The following is a 17558-nucleotide window of genomic DNA, read 5'->3' as shown; positions in this document are numbered from 1 at the left end:
CCCATCTCTAGCGGCTGGACAGTCTTCTCAAGACTCAGCACACTGAACTTCCAGCTCACAAACCCTGTGATGGCCCAACCCCTGTTTACTGAACTAATACTAATTTCAGTGTGGTGATGCTTGAAAAGAAGATGCGTGCTTGAGTCTGTGTATTTTTCTGCTCCCATTGTTCCTTCCAAAAATTATTCTTTGCTCATTTTCCCAAAAGATTACTCTCTTCCTCCAGTGGTTATTTGTTCTTCAGGCAAGTTATTAGGTGGGGTACAGAAGGTCAGAAGACAAAACACTTTGTACCATAGGCCATTAAACAGTTGTAAATAAAATTAAACCCCAGAGATATCTTGGGACCTTGGGGCAAAGCAAGCATCTTCAAACATTTTCAAGGCTTAGAAAATTTAAGACATTTCTTTAAATTACACAGTTAGTGTCAGAGCTAAGGCTGTTCTCTAAAAACAACTTTCTCCAGATACTTACAGAGTATATTTTAAACCTGTGGTAAAACAACTTTCTTTTTGAAAATATAATAAATTCTTCTACTTAGTTTGAATTGTAAAATTAACAATAACAGTGAAGATTTACTGACCATTTACTTTGTGCCAAGGACTATCAAGCACTTAATATGGGATATTTTAATAACTATTTATAAACAACATGAGACAGGTATTATTGCTTTTCCTATATGACAAAAGAGAAATTTGAGGTCACTGATAGTCAGTAATTGATCCAAGGCTAATAAGGGACAGAAGCCCAGGCAAAACCTGTTGTGTTAGGGCTTTTGAATCTTGTCACTTACTGTGCAGTCCATTTATTATGCAAATATTCTTGAGTAAGCAAAAGCAATTACTGGTATACTTTCAAAAGTAAGTTTTCAATTAAAAAATTGTATAAATATATATAATTAAATTTAATCTTATTTCAGGATTCAGAAAACATTTTAGGATTTTTCCCTATATCAAGATAATAATCTTCCTTGTTAATGATCCTGCAAAAATGCAAATATGATGGCTAATAGAAAGTTTGGCACTAAAAAATGGTGACTAATTGCTTGAAATATGTGATATAGGTCATATGCTTAAGTAATTAAAGATCTATAAATATAAATATTAATTAGTGAAACTAGCCAGTCACAGGACAAATGCATGATTTGAGCTTATATGAGGAATCTAAAATAAACTCATAGAGACAAAGAGTAGAATGGTGGTTGCCAGGGGATGTGGGGAGAGGAAGAGGAAAGCTGTGCCTAATGAGGATGTAGCTCCTTTATACAGGATGAGCACATTCGGGGGATCTGCTGTGCAGTACTGTGCCTGTAGTCAACAATGCTGTCTTATGCACTTAAATGTTTGTCAAGAGGGTAATCTCATGTTAAGTGTTCTTACCACAATGAGAAAAGTGGTGATTAATTGAACATCTTTGCCATAGTGGCTCAATAGATCCTCACTGAATTAGTTTTTCTACATAAGAATATGTATCATAGCCTATAAAGTCATCTCAATGACAGTAGTTATCTATCAAGCATCCACATCATTTTGAAAGCCCTACTTCTTCCCTCTTTGACCCATAACATCTCTGCTAATTTTAATTGAGAAGAATAATGCTTTTGACCAGCAGAGAGCAGCAATGATATACTTTATAAGAGTAAGTCTGGGGAACCTGACCATCTTTTCTAAATGGTCCACCTTGTAAGATCAACACAGATTCTGTCTTGAGTAGTTTATTGTTAAAAGATCCTGGAGATTCCCTGAACTCAGTGTATGAGGTTGTTCCTGCTGGCCTAGGTCTCCATCCCAGAGTCCTACTGGTGCCTTGAGAAGCATCAGCATCTGCTTACAGCTTTGCCTGCTGGTGCTGCCAGCAGGGGCCAGATGCCTGGGTCAGGAAGTCTCATCCATGATGTAGTTTCTGTTTGTATAGCCCAGCTATGTTCAAGGCTAGATGTTGCGGTGCTTCACGGAGTTGTACAGTACTCTATGTTGAGTCAGAATGTGGCCTTCCTGTGAAAAAGGCTGTTATGGATTTTGAGGATAATGGAAGTGATCATCTTGAGAAGGGAGTAGACGGAGAACCTAAGCTCAGGGGTATATATTTTCAGAAAACGAGAGTAGAGGAGATAGAATAGGAACCTATAAAAAAGGAAGAATTTGTGAGTAGAAGCCAAGAAGAAAGGTAATTTCAAGAACAGGCTGTCCAGTTTTTAATTCCCTTTGGTGATAGTGAAAGTGCACTTAGACAAGTTATTGACTTTGGGAACACATGGTTTGGGGGAACCTCGGGTACCTTTGGTTTCATTTTGAGGACGCCAGCTAGATTACATGGTGTTGAAGGGAATGGTTTAAGGAAAAATTGCACAGAAGCAAGTTGGTGTTAAAGCAACTTGGGAAAGAAGAAAGATGTTTTTTTGTTTTTTGTTTTTTTCCCCTCCACTGTAGGAGGGAAGTAGAAAGGTATGAAAAATGATACAGAGACTTTAAATGGGAAAGGACATGAATGGCATCGATCTGTTTATTAAAGGAAAAAGCCATAGCTTTCCTGTGTATGTTAGTTTGATTCTTTGTTGGTGGCATGAGAGTAGTAGATAGAAAATGAAGTACCACTTATTAAAAATAATGATGAAAAGTCCCATGAGTTTAGCTGAGATCATGTAAAATAAGGTTATTGTAGAATCAGAAAAAAAATGTAATAATACTACCTTAATTACTTGAGACTTCCGTTATTCAGAAGATAGTAGGTGGTAAGATTTACTGAGTCAGTAGCATTGATCAGGATGGTGGAAGATCAAGGAGGTAAATGGATCCAAGGAAAGAATGGTTGAATTGCATAACCTGGGAGGTTAGGCAGAATACAAAGCAAGAATAAGTGAGGCACCATGATGTACTGCGGAATACGAGTATGAGAGAATGAGAGTCCCATTGGGATCCGTAAGATTATGGGAAGCAGAAGGATTGAAGATATTGTCCTTTTCTACTTGTTTCACAAATCTGCCTTGATAATTTTTAGTTCTTGGCACATAGAAGATAATACATATTGCTACATAAGTTGATAATTACTGTTAAACACAGACCATTTTTAAAATAAAATATTAAATTTGTATATGCCAGAAAATAAGCACCTTTGAGGAAAAACCTGCTGCTGCTGCTGCTGCTAAGTCGCTTCAGTCGTGTCCGACTCTGTGCGACCCCATAGATGGCAGCCCACCAGGCTCCCCCGTCTCTGGGATTCTCTAAGAACACTGGAGTGGGTTCCCATTTCCTTCTCCAATGCATGAAAGTGAAAAGTGAAAGTGAAGTCACTCAGTTGTGTCCGACTCTTTGCGACCCCATGGACTACAGCCTACCAGGCTCCTCCGTCCATGGGATTTTCCAGACAAGAGTACTGGAGTGGGGTGCCATCACCTTCTCCAAGGAAAAACCTAGAGACATTTAAAATTGAAATAGCTTAACCACATTTCCCTTCTGCCCCACTCCCAGCCACCACCCAAAGAGAAAAGTAATAATTACCAATGAGGCTATTAATGAATTCCCATCCCTAAAAAGGGATTATCTTGACATTTTAAACAACTCTATTCTACCATCCTGTCAGTTGCCTCTGCTGTGTAGTTTCGAGTCCCGTGGAGTCCAGCCTCACATCTTCAGAGCTACTGAGGTCTAGAAAGCTAATGCTGGAAGAGTCCTTGGGAGCAGTGAGCAGTGTTTCATTTGCTTTCCAAACCACAACACCTTTGAAAGAGGAAGGGAACACTCTCAATTATTAAGCAGATCTCAGTTAAAGACTGGGAATGTCATCTAGTACAACCCTTTGTTCTATGGAAGAGAAATGAAAGCTCGGAGAGGGTAAGAGGGTTACCCTAATCCAGTGTCTCTAGTCCACAAGTGAGAGGATACGGGTAAACACTGGAAGTCTCGGATGGTTACAAAAGCAAGAGGCAAATCCACTTCTGCCACATGTACAGGCATCTAATAGCAAGTGCTGTAAGAACAAGGGGAGGGAATACAAGCTGTCCTTATACTCCTGGTGAAGTTCCTGCTCTTGGCCTTTTGTCCATCTTGATAAACATTTTGTGTGAAAGTCCTAAAAGCACATGCAACAAAATGCTCTCATTTTATATTTTAAATGATTTATTTTTAAATCTTTTCAAACTCAGAGAGCCTACCATAACAGCATAAAGTCATCCTTTATTTCATTTATCTTCCCCATTGTTGTTATTCAGTTGCTTGGTCATGTCCGACTCTTTGTGACCCCATGACCTGCAGCACGCCAGGCTTCCCTGTCCTTCACCAATTCCTGGAGCTTGCTCAAACTCATGTGCATTGAGTCGGTGATGCCATCCAAAACTCCTGTTCTTTGTTGTCCCCTTCTCCTCCTGCCTTCAATCTTTCCCAGCATCAGGGTTTTTTCTAGAGTCAACTCTTCCCATCAGGTAGCCAAAGTATTGGAGCTTCAGTTTCAGCATCAGTCCTTCCAATGAATATTCAGAATTGATTTCCTTTAGGATTAACTGATTTGATCTCCTTGCAGTCCAGGGGACTTTCAACAGTCTTCTCCAGCACCACAGTTCAAAAGCATCAGTTCTTCGGTGCTCAGCCTTCTTTATGGTCCTCTTCTCCTCCTTCCTTTCTTATTCTCTCTCTTCCTCCCTCCTCCTCTCTCTTTTTCCCTCCCACTTTTTGAATCACAAATAAACATTGATCCACACTGCCATGTAATCCAGTGACTCCATCTAAGAAACCATATCTGGAAAGTAGATTGCCCAACATATGAACCAAATGTTCCTGAGTTTTAGACAGAAGTTACTTAATGTATAAGTATATACATCATATCATTTATGCCAAAGTACCTTTTAACTTTTTAAAATTAAAGCATAATCTATGTTCATCAAAATACCCATGTCAGGAATTTACAATTTGATGGGTTTTTACAAACTGGCCACATTTGTGTAACCATTGAGTAGACTGAGAATATAACCAGCACCCCAGAAATGACCCTCATGCTCAATTCCATTCATTATGCCCTCCCTCTATGGCAACTACTTTCCTAATTGCTAACAGCAGAGATGACATTTTTACTTTTGGTTCTCTGTGGAAATGTAAAACATACACTGTGTATTCCTTTGTTGTTGGCTTCATCAGCTCAAAATTATCTTTATGCATTCATCCACATTGTTGCATCATGGTATTCTATGTGTGAACTCTAGGTCATAATCATTTTAGCTAGTCTGTCATCTATGCTATTTAATTTTTCTACTATTGGTTGTCATTTGGGTTATTTCTGGCTTGTGGCTATGAAAATGTGCTGCTGTGAACATGCATATGCATTTCTGTGGGACACATAAATACGAGTGATGCTAGTGGGTCAAAAACGCATGTGTTCAACTTTATATACTATGGCCTTTTAAATCTATTTACAGTTGATATGACATCATTTATACTAAAAATCTACAAATAGCAGAATCAGGACAAGTACCCAGAGTATTCAGTTCAGTTCAGTCTCTCAGTCGTGTCCGACTTTTTGTAACCCCATGAATCGCAGCACGCCAGGCCTCCCTGTCCATCACCAACTCCCAGAGTTCACTCAAACTCATGTCCATCGAGTCAGGATGCCATCCAGCCATCTCATCCTCTGTTGTCCCCTTCTTCTCCTGCCCCCAATCCCTCCCAGCATCCAATCCCTCCCAGCATCAGGGTCTTTTCCAATGAGTCAACTCTTCGCATGAGGTGGCCAAAATATTGGAGTTTCAGCTTCAGCATCAGTCCTTCCAAAGAAATCCCAGGGCTGATCTCCTTTAGGATGGACTGGATGGATCTCCTTGCAGTCCAAGGGACTCTCAAGAGTCTTCTCCAACACCACAGTTCAAAAGCATCAAATCTAACCCTAACCCAGAGTATTAATTCCATTCTATTAATCTTTTTATCATTCACTCATTCATTCTTTCAGAGAAGGCAATGGCACCCCACTCCAGTACTCTTGCCTGGAAAATCCCACGGATGTAGGAGCCTGGTAGGCTGTAGTCCATGGGATCACTAAGAGTCGGACACAACTGAGTGACTTCACTTTCACTTTTCACTTTGATGCATTGGAGAAGGAAATGGCAACCCACTCCAGTGTTCTTGCCTGGAGAATCCCAGGGATGGGGGAGCCTGGTGGGCTGCTGTCTATGGGGTCGCACAGAGTCGGATACGACTGAGGCGACTTAGCAGCAGCAGCAGCATTCATTCTTTAACATATTTATATATAGCTCTTATATGGATAATCTAGGCACCATAAGGTAAGGTAAGGTAAGGTAAATCACTTCAGTCGTGTCCGACTCTGTGCAACCCCATAGATGGCAGCCCAACATGCTCCCCCGTCCCTGGGATTCTCCAGGGAAGAACACTGGAGTGGGTTGCCATTTCCTTCTCCAATGCATAAAAGTGAAAAGTGAAAGTGAAGTCGCTCAGTCGTGTCTGACTCTTCGAGACCCCATGGACTGCAGCCCACTAGGCTCCTCTGCCCATGGGATTTTCCAGGCAAGAGTACTGGAGTGGGGTGCCATTGCCTTCTCCGAGGCACCATAGATATAAATAAAAAATAACTTTCGTCCCCTATCTTCACTTTCAAGGAATTAACAGTAGGGTGAAATCTATTAAGGATTAGGATGAACCACAGAGTAATTTTTTAGTTGAAGTATATAATTGATTTACAATGTTGTGTTCATTTCTGCTATACAGCAAATTGATTCAAATATATATATATACATTTATTTTCACATTATTTCCCATTATGGTTTATCATAGGATATTGAAGATAGTTCCCAATGCTGTACAATAGGCTCTTGTTGTTTTTTATCCTATATATACTAGTTTGCATCTGCTAACCCTGAACTCTCACTCCATCCGTTTCCCACCATCCCTCCCCCTTGGGAACCACAAGTCTGTTCTCTGTGTCTGTGAGCCTGCTTCTGTTCCATAGACAAGTTCATTTGTACATAAGGCAATTTTTAAATAAAAGGATGAGGACCTACATTACCCAATGGAGAGCTTCTTGGAACTGCTGCTTCCAAATTTTGCATTTTGAAGAATTACCAGGAGTTTCATAGATGAGAAAGAAAGCAATTTTAGCTGAGCAATGGCTCAGAGGCAGAAAAACAGTGCAGCGATTCTCAAACCTAGTTGCACATTAGAATCATCTATGAGGTTTTTAAAAATATGATGCTTGGTATCCATCGAAGATGAATTAATTACCTCTGCAGGTAAGGCCAGGATATCTGTAATTTTTTACAATCTTGCCAGGTGACTCTAATGTAAGGTCATGATTGACAATCACTGGTTTAGTGGCTTTACAATACTTCAAGTTGTTTTATACAGCTTATGCATAGTAGGAGGCAGGAAATAGTAGTAAAAAATCTTAGAACTGAGGATCAATGAGCAGGCTATCAATACAACATTGGCATTTTATGTAACACAGCACAGAGAATAGGTAGGGGAGTGGTGTTTACAAAGTCTCCAAGTCAGTAGTGTGTAAAACATCATTTACATTCGCACTGATTTAATTAGCATTTCTGCTTCAACACAAGTTGCATTTTCTCACATTTTTTGACACATTTGTCCCAAGAACATCAACTTGTACCAAACAAACACATTTTAAAATAGCAAACTTAAGAGGATCTGCCCCTAAATATTTTGCATTTATAATAACCCCAGGTCTGTGTAGTGGGAAAATTCTCCAGTGTTGAGAATTTCTGTAAATTCACTGCTATTTCCAAGGTCAACAACAGCCTGCTCACTGCTTGAACATCAGCAGCTGCCATGTGTGAGTGAGTCAGAGTGAAGATATGCCAAGTTTATACTTGAATTATGCTCCTTGCACCAGAAGCAGTGGAGTGTGGAGAAAAACTAGGGTTTCTGTGGTTAGAGAGCTCTGACTTCTTTTCCGAAATCGCACTTTCATCAGTTCCCAGAGAGGTGAGCCTGGAGACAGTTATGTGATCCTATGGAACCAACATTTTCTCATCTGCAAAATGAAAAGGTAACAGATACTTTACTGAGTGTGAACTCTCTCCCAAACATTGCACATATGCTTTCAACAAGCACATTATATGATCCCCTAATGAATTAATTTCCCCTATAGACTAGCTATGCAGTGCCTGCTGCCCGACTCCTGCCCCTGCCATTTTCATTCCCCTGCTTCTGCATCACTAGGAAGCAAGAGAGACCTGAGGGTTTGTAGGTTTCCCAAAGGAATAGAAAGTAGAGTTCCTACTAGATAGATTTCCACACAAGCAGGTAGCTTTCTAGTTCTGGAATAGGTTGAAAAGAGGGCAGCCCTTTGAAGAAAACCATGTTCTACCAGGGCCCCTGCATCTGTCAAGCTTTGCAGCATTGTCCCAGGCATGATTCTTTAAATTTGCTTTTACTATGAAGTAATTAGCTTTGATAGCCATTTTACATATCAGGAAAAGGAAGCTTAAAACTTAAGTGACTGACTCCAAATCCTGACTTTTTTACTTACCACATAGTGCTCTCTTCTTAACACAAAATATATCAAGAAATGGCATATTCTCTGTTTCTTTGGAGGCAACAGGATATGTAAACAACAGCCCTCAGTCATAGTGCCCCTTGCTGATCATGATATAAGCAAAAGATGGGCTACACTGGTTTGAGAATGTGGCTGGTGAGAATTATTTCTCCCAGAAACAATGTCAATGATTATGTCTGCACCTACTGTGTGCCAGGTCCACTTCTAGGCATGTGTATGAGAAGGGGTGGGGAAATACCCATATTCAGTACACTGTAGTCTCTTTGGAGGGCAGGACATTTCAGGAAATAGGGTCTTTATCCTCCATCCAGCTTTCTATATGACCTGGTAGAGGGAAAAACGGAGAAGGCGATGGCACCCCACTCCACTACTCTTGCCTGGAAAATCCCATGGACGGAGGAGCCTAGTAGGCTGCAGTCCATGGGGTCGCAAAGAGTCGGACATGACTGAGCGACTTCACTTTCACTTTCCACTTTCATGCATTGGAGAAGGAAATGGCAACCCACTCCAGTGTTCCTGCCTGGAGAATCCCAGGGACGGGGGAGCATGTTGGGCTGCCGTCTATGGGGTTGCACAGAGTCGGACGTGACTGAAGCGACTTAGCAGCCTCAGCAGCAGCAGAGGGAAAAAGACTGCCACAAATGCTCTTTTCTTTCTTGGGTGGTATTTATAAAAATTGTTAACATAAGTATACTTCATCATGTTTTGAAACATTGCCTGCTTTTAAAGCAAGTACTAAGTTGATTTTTCCTTTGACAATTTTTTTTTTTTTTTTAAACTCGGGGGAAAGATCCTAAAAGTCATGGGCTTCTGTTCTCTTCATTCCACATGCAGATCTCTAAGACTGGAATCTTTTCCCTTGACTTTCCCTCTTCATCTCTATGATAGATGTTTGGAGCCCTGAGTTTTTATGTTGTTCTAGCCACTCCTTAAAGCTCTTTGTAATATAGATGATGGAACAAGCCAATACAATTTATTCTAATTCCCCAGCTTATTAAATCAAACACTTGAAGGTCAGTGTTTAACAAAAACAGACCAGGAGTTCTTTCAATAAACATAGATGGTTATGCAAGGCATATGTGATGGGAGCCAAAGGAACAGAAACGTCTGTTTAGGTGGTCTTTAGCATACTCTTATAAATATAGATTGAGGTCGATGATGAATTTCTAGGCCTCCAAAGCCTGGAATGAGCTTTGCTGTTGTTTAGTCACTCAGTCGTGTCTGACTCTTTGCAACACCATGGGCTGTAAGTCCTCCACGCTCCTCTGTGCATAGGATTTCTCAGGCAAGAACACTGTAATGGGGGTCTTCCCTTTCCTCCTCCAGGAGTCTTCCTGACCCAGGGATCAAACCAGCACCTCCTGTTTGGCAAACAGTCTTTACCATTGAGCCGCCTGGGAAACCCTTAATCTTTATGTAACTTTGTAAAATGTTCATTATGCAGGACATCTCATTTAACAAAAAGTAATTGATCAAGGAGAGGCTACAAAAATGGGAATAACACCAAAGCAGAGTGCCAATGATTTGGTAATTAAAGAATATAACCTGTAGGCCAGAGTTTCCCTACAATGACAAGTTGGAGAGTCCCTTATATTCAGCATCTTAATTAACCACTTCACTTATTCAACAAACATATGTTGGGCACCTATTCTGCTGGGAGATATCCTAATTTCTGGGAATGCTTCAGGGAACAGAACTCCTGGACCTCTGGTGGTGTGGAGAATGTTGGGGAGAAGGTGGAAGGTCAGATAAGATGGCTGTGCAGATGATAAATAAAGTATCAGTTCAGTTCAGTTTGACTTTTTGTGAACCCATGGACTGCAGCACGCCAGACTTCCCTGTCCTTCACCAACTCCTGGAGCTTACTCAAACTCATGTCCATTGAGTCGGTGATGCCATCCAACCATCTCATCCTCTGTCATCCCCTTCTCCTCCTACCTTCAATCATTTCCAGCATCAGTGTCTTTTCAGATGAGTCAATTCTTCACATCAGGTTGCCAAAGTATTGGAGTTTCAGCTTCAGCATCAGTCCTTTTAATGAGAATTCAGCACTGATTTCCTTTAGGATGGACTGGTTGGATCTCCTTAAAGTCCAAGGGACTCTCAAGAGTCTTCTCCAACACCACAGTTCAAAAGCATCAATTCTTTTGTGCTCAGCTTTATGGTCCAACTCTCACATCCATACATGACCACTGGAAAAACCATAGCCTTGACTAGATGGACCTTTGTTGGCAAGGTAATGTCTCTGCTTTTTAATATGCTGCCTAGATTGGTCATAACTTTTCTTTCAAAGAATGAGTGTCTTTTAATTTCATGGCTACAATCACCATCTGCAGTGATTTTGGAGCCCAAAAAGATAAAGTCTCTCACTGTTTCCATTGTTTCCTCATCTATTTGCCATGAAGTGATGGGACCCAATGCCATGATCTTAGTTTTCTGAATGTTGAGTTTTAAGTCAACTTTTTCACTCTCCTCTTTCACTTTCATCAAGAGGCTCTTTAGTTCTCCTTTGCTTTCTGCCGTAAGGGTGATGTTATCTGCATATCTGAGGTTATTGATATTTCTCCCAGCAATCTTGATTCCAGCTTGTGCATTATCCAGCCCGGCATTACAGATTTCTCAGGAGACAGGTCAGATGGTCTGGTATTCCCATCTCTTTCATAATTTTCCCCAGTTTGTTGTGATCCACACAAAGGCTTTGGCATAGTCAATAAAGCAGAAGTAGATGTTTTTCTGAAACTCTCTTGCTTTTTTGATGATCCAGTGGATGTTGGCAATGTGATCTCTGGTTTCTCTGCCTTTTCTAAATCCAGCTTGGACATCTGGAAGTTCACAGTTCACATACTGTTGAAGCTTGGCTTGGAGAATTTTGAGCATTACTTTGCTAGCATGTGAGATGAGTGCAATTGTGTGGTAATTTGAACATTTGATGACACAAAGTATGAATAAGGTAATTTTAGATAGAAAAAAGTGCTATGAAAACATAAAGAGAGTCATGACAATGACTGTATGTTTGGGTTGGTACAAATGCAAGCCTTGCAACAAAGAACTGGAGGCAGTGCTTCTCTTAACAAAAATCACTAGCATGACATGAAATACTATATATGAAACCACTTACTCCAACACCCAGCACTTACCTGATTTATTAGCAACCCATCTTTGGCCTTATAAGGCCAGTGAAAGCTTACCTCAAGGCCATGATGGTCTCCAGGAAGTGCTTTGACTGCCATCCTGGGCTTCCAAAGAAAGAACACTGTTTAGATAACATAACAGGCCACATTTATTTTAATCATTAGCATCTTTGATGTGTTTATGCTTGGTGAAAGGTCATGGAAAACTGAAGTTAACCTAGACTGGAAAGGCTACAGGCTCATCTGCTCAAGACAATTGCAGGGAATTTATAAACTCAAAGAGTCTGAATCATGAACAGAAGCCACATATTCACTCCTAATACTGTACTGAACTGCAATTACTGAAAAGGAATTGTTCAAATTAAGGAATCAGCCATACAGTATTGTGATTTGCCTTTTTTTTTTCTCAAAATCTCAAATACAGAGAAGTTTTTCCAAAGACTGCATTCTATAGATACAACAGATTAAAGAAGCAAATATAAAAATCCAGTCATTGTGTTAAACCAGACAGAAAAGAGATTTGCAAAAATGCAAACTAATGTGACTCTTCTCACTATTTCTTTGTTTTAGAAAATATATTTCTTTTTCATAAAATATGTTATTTGGGGTACATAATGGGTTTAGGTTTGTTTTATAAATTAATAATATATTAAAATCTTTAGTTTCAATTTTTAATATAGTAAACCCTAATAGTTAAAATACCTACCTATATAAACAAAATTTCTTTGTGGTTCTTAAAATTTTTAAGAGTGCTAAGAGGTCATAATGTTTAAGAGCAGCTACACTCTACCATGGCATTAAAAACAAATGACTGAATCTTAACACAGTTAGAAAAAGACAATTTTGAAATTATAAGCTTTGTGAGGGCAGACATATTTGTCTTTATCTGCTTAGAACTGTTTCCCAAGTCCTTAAATCTAAAGTGCCTGGCATTCAAAAAATAAATAAAAGAAAATATGTTTTACACAAAATCAACAGTAAGTATTCAACATAGTTTTAAAATAATTCAGAGAGGAAATTCTTTCATAGAAACTGCCCCACATCTAGTCTTGGAAGTAAAAGCTAGAATTGGTGGCAGATACCTCAAGTTCAGTTTACATCCTGATATGCCAAAGTCAGCATAAAGCACGAAGTCCCAAGATGGTGTGCTAGGGCCTCTCTTCACCTGCGTTCCTGTCTCTGCTTCCCTGTGCCTCCCCATCTTCCACACAATTCTGTTTTGAGTACCAGGTTTATCTTAAGATGCAGAGAGGTGACCTGGAAAATTATAATTTAGGAAATATGAAGTTCTGGCCCCATTTCCATTTTTATTGTGCTCAGAGTTATCAGATGACCCTGCACAACTGGGGAAAATATAGATTTGTAAAAATTACACCCTGTTCTATTTTCCTTAGGCTACAAATTTTGTTTCATTTCACTTGCATAATTAACCTAGAGTAGAGAAAAGCAATATACTGGGCAGCATGCTTTTTGATTTACATACAGTATCTCATTTACTTCTTCTCTTACATTATCACATTTTAACCAACAAGGAATGTGCAGTTCAGAGACATTAAGTGACTTGCCAAAGGTCACACAGCCAGAATTAGAATTAGGTCACACAGTGTTTTAATAAGATATATTCTCTTTCTTTGTGGATTCCATTACAAGATAGTACCTTCAAAATGATGAATACCTTCAAAAGGAATATTACCTTTCCAGGTATAAAATTCTTCTATATATATATACGACTTCCCCGGTGGCTCAGATGGTAAAGCTTCTGCCTACAAGGCGGGAGATCTGGGTTCAATCCCTGGGTTGGGAAGATCTCCTGGGGAAGAAAATGGCAATCCACTCCTGTACATACATACATATATATATATATCTATATCTATATATACACACACACACACACACACATACATACATACAAGAAGACAGTGATTTAAACTTGGGTGCATGATTACCCAGCATCAAATAATGAAATAAAGAAAAACTAAGAATGATTTCAAACATTTAAGTAATTAAATCATCCACCAATCAAGAAAATTAGTATTTAACACACAGTAAGAATCACTAGAGGGCTTCCCTGGTGGCTTAGTGGTAAAGAATCCACCTGTCAATGCAGGAACCACGGCTTCGATCCCTGATCCGGGAGGATCCCACATGCTGTGGAACAACTAAGCCCGTGTGCCCCAACTATCAAGCCCGTGCTGTAGAGCCCAGGAACTGCAACTACTGAACCCATGTGCCACAGCTTCTGAAGCCCATGTGCCCCAGAGCCCTTGCTCCACAAGAGTAGCCACTGCAGTGAGAAGCCTGCACACTACAAGTAGAGAGCAGCCTCTGTTTGCTGAAACTAGAAACAAGTCCTAGCGTCAGTGAAGACCCAGTGCAGTCAAAAATAAATAAATTTTTAAAAATTTAAGAAAAAGAATCATTAGAATGCAATCTCTGAGTATAGACACCACAAATTTCTGCATTTCTATTCTATCTTCTGTGGACAGGGCAAGAGAAGAGTGGAACAGAGGAAAAATTGTGAGCAGGGGATACCTGGGTTGAATACAGATTTAATCACTTTAGTGATTGTAATTTCTCTTGCCTTCACTGACCAGTTTTGCTAGAAAGTGGGGGTTATAAAAGCATCTGGACAATTCCAGAAAAGATGACATGTGTATTCATGAGAAGCTAGTTTATTATTTTTAAATAAATGGTTTCCTTCTCCATTTATTTAAAAATACAAAATTCTCCAGCAGGCTGAATGGGCATAATTCTGTGCCCCAAAAGTCATGTGTTTAAGGCCTACCCCCCAGTAACTCAGAATGTAACTGTATTTAAAATTGAGTTTCAGGACTTCCCTGATGGTTCAGTGGTTAAGACTTTGCCCTCAGTGCAGGGGATGTGGGTTCAATCCCTGGCTGAAGAGCTAAGATCCCAGACTCCTCACAGCCAAAAGACCAAAATATAAAACCAAAGCAATATTTTAACAAATTCAAATAAGACTTTAAAAAAATAAAATCAAGTCTTAAGGAGGTTATTAAAGTTCAGTGAGGTCATTGGGATGGTCCTTCATCCAATATGACTGATGTCCTTATAGTGTGAGATCAGGACACATACAGAAGGAAGACCATGTGAAGGTTACAGGGAGAAGATGCTGTCTCTAAGCCAGGGAGAGAAGCCTCAGAGGAAACCACCCTGCCAGCACCTAGGTCTGTTTTCCAGCCACTAGAACTGTGAGAAATTTCAGTTGCTTAAGCCACCCTGTTCGGGGCACTTACGGCAGCTGTTATGGCACACTAATCAATAAGCTTAGCTTTTTTATGAACACTTTGGCCTCTGCTATGGTCAGAGTGCATGTGCCTTCAAAATTTCTATGCTGAAAACCAAATGCCCACAATGATGGTGTCAGGAGGTCAGGTCTTGAGAGGTGATTAGGTGATGAGAGCAGAGTGCTTTTGAATGGGATCAATGTCCTTATAAAAGAGGCCCTAGGAAGTTAGCTCTTCCTCCATATGGGGACACAGTGAAGTCTGCAACCTGGAAGAGAGCCTTCATTCATCCCAACAATACCGGGACCCCGATCTCAGATCTCCAGCCTCAAGAATTGTGAGAAATAAATATCTGTTGTTGATAAACCACCCACTCGGTGGTACTTTATCCTAGAGTCCAAACAGGCTAAGATAACCTCTTATAACCAGATATTGACATCTAAGGCTCCCAAGCATAGCTTTGCCAAAGTCTAGAAGCAGTTCAGACTCCCTCTCCCACGCCACCTTGGGGCTTTCACTGAAAGGAAAGGCAGGTCACTGTAAGGGAAGGCTGGAACAATCCCAGAGATGCCTGCTTCTTCATGCCGTCCCAGGAAGTTCACACCACACTCAACACCTTCCCATTCTGCTCCCTTGGGCATCAGCCTTTCCTCCTCTGTGTTTCTAAACTACACAAAGTGTTGGGTTGGTATTGCTGACACATTGAATAACAACACTTAATTAACAAGCACACACTACTCTAGCACCTTTTACTAGTTTATTTGCCCAACTTTAATTTCGTTTGCCTCTCAGTTTCTAAATTCTAACTAAACCTGCTAATTACTTGTGCTAATTCTGCTTCATTCTTCTAGAAAAAAAAAAAATCTTTAAAACATCAGTTTTGTAGATGAAGAGGAACAATGAATTCAGTAAAAGACCCAGTTTCTGTTCAAGAAATGTAGGTTAGGTAGTAGGAAAAGACATTTTTTTATTAGTCAGCCTTAATAAGAAATAGTTTCTTTTGGTATTTGGTTATGCCCTTTTAAAATTGTTCAGACACATATTTAATAATTGTAGAAATCCAAAAGAAGCTCATCTTCACATCTAGGAAGTTATGAGTGAAGTGATGTCTCGGGGTTGGTATGAAATGACTGGGGTGCATTATATCATAATATCATATTCTCACCACTGAGCTGGTTCAGCCAGTGAAGGCTTGGGATATGGTCACCATGGTGATTTCTGTATTATTGTTGTCTTATCTTCTGCGGTTAACTTAACAAGGTGTTTGTGCTAATAGCTCTGGGGTTTAGAGGGAAGGTAAAGGTCACTTTCACTTTTCACTTCCATGCATTGGAGAAGGAAATGGGGGCCCACTCCGGTGTTCTTGCCTGGAGAATCCCAGGGACGAGGGAGCCTGGTGGGCTGCCATCTCAGGGGTTGCACAGAGTCGGACACGACTGAAGCGACTTAGCAGCAGCAAACGTGCATATATCAAACCTCTTCTCAAATTTCTTGCTTAAAATATAGTCTTCTCCATGAATCAGGTGTGGGATTTTCCCTCTATCAGAGCAAATATGCCCTTTCCTCCAAATTTTTGAGTAGCCAACTCAAGTTAGCACCACTTAAGTAGTGAACTGGATCAAAATAAAACTTTATTTTCCCCTAGCTGAACTTGGTTTCTGTCTTGAAGCCTCCTTCTGTATGATGCTAAGAAGAAGAAAAAAATGACTCATAATTTCCAGGTCAATTCTATGGATGATATGGTTTTTCTTATGTCAGGTGTAAAGGTGATTAAATTCAGGAGTTCATCCCTCTTTTGAGACTGTTGCTGAGGTCTGAGGTTCTTACTCAAACACCACTGTGACATTGGCAGAAGATCAAGCTAATCTTTCCAAACTCGCTGCAGGTTTCAATCACCCCTTCTGTAGTCATGGCTGCTGCCTCCCTGAAGACATCTTAATGGGGAGAGACAAGGGGATTCAAGGAAACATATACAGGAAAGCTCACCTGTCTGGAGAGGATGGGCTCAAATTTCCAGCACAGCACAGATGCCTCCTCCTCTTGCTCTGTGGAAATAAGTGAAGACTCGTCAGAAAGAACAAATAGAGGTTATTTATTCAGATCTTGCTGTAAAGGCGTCAACCACCCCACTTGTGTTTGACGGTGACTCAAAAGCAGGCAGAGTGGGAAAGCTTTACAGTGAGAAGGCGTAAAACTTGAGATATGCTCTGGTTGCATGTTGTTGGTATGGAAAAGTTGAGGGTGGGCCAAGTAGAAGCAGGTCATCTCCCGTGACTGTTTCAAGAAGCATATTTATCTTTTTTCTAGTTCGTTCTGAGTTGCAAACCAACTTTTGAGGGATAAAAGTTAGGGAAACTGACAGTCATTTTCCAAGTCCTGCCTCTAGGTTGATTGCTGCAGAGGTTGTTTTTTGGCTGCCTATACTTGCAGCTGCATTATGTGTGGGTCAGTTTCATCACCACCCGTGGTCTCACCATTGTCTGTTTATGCATTATTTCTCAGCCCTCTGAGGAACAGGTAGGACTAGTTGAAGAAGGCAGTGGTTCTCAAACTTTAGCTTGATCATACTGAATTACAAACACTAGGAGATAGACACACACACACACACACACACACACACCAAGAAACAAGTTAAAGCTTTACAACTCATCCTTCCCCATTTGTCTTC

At 40.3% G+C, this 17558-nt stretch overlaps 1 protein-coding gene and 1 long non-coding RNA gene across 4 annotated transcripts in view; one reads left to right on the top strand and one right to left on the bottom strand.

The window, feature by feature from the left end:
* Window positions 1-17558, top strand: part of KCNIP4 (potassium voltage-gated channel interacting protein 4) — a 1307639-nt gene that overhangs the window by 909743 nt on the left and 380338 nt on the right. The gene's annotated exons all lie outside the window — the stretch shown is intronic.
* LOC113894166 lies at window positions 6713-13263 on the bottom strand. The gene is made up of 3 exons (XR_003511490.1): window positions 12725-13263; window positions 11700-11747; window positions 6713-7986 (listed from the first exon to the last, which is right to left on the bottom strand). It is a non-coding gene; the product is annotated as an uncharacterized LOC113894166 (long non-coding RNA).

This window comes from Bos indicus x Bos taurus, chromosome 6 (assembly GCF_003369695.1).
Source record: "Bos indicus x Bos taurus breed Angus x Brahman F1 hybrid chromosome 6, Bos_hybrid_MaternalHap_v2.0, whole genome shotgun sequence".
In the NCBI taxonomy this organism is placed as follows: Eukaryota; Metazoa; Chordata; class Mammalia; order Artiodactyla; family Bovidae; genus Bos; species Bos indicus x Bos taurus.
The sequence above is the reverse complement of the archived record's forward strand: the minus strand, read 5'-3'. Positions and strand labels throughout refer to the sequence as shown.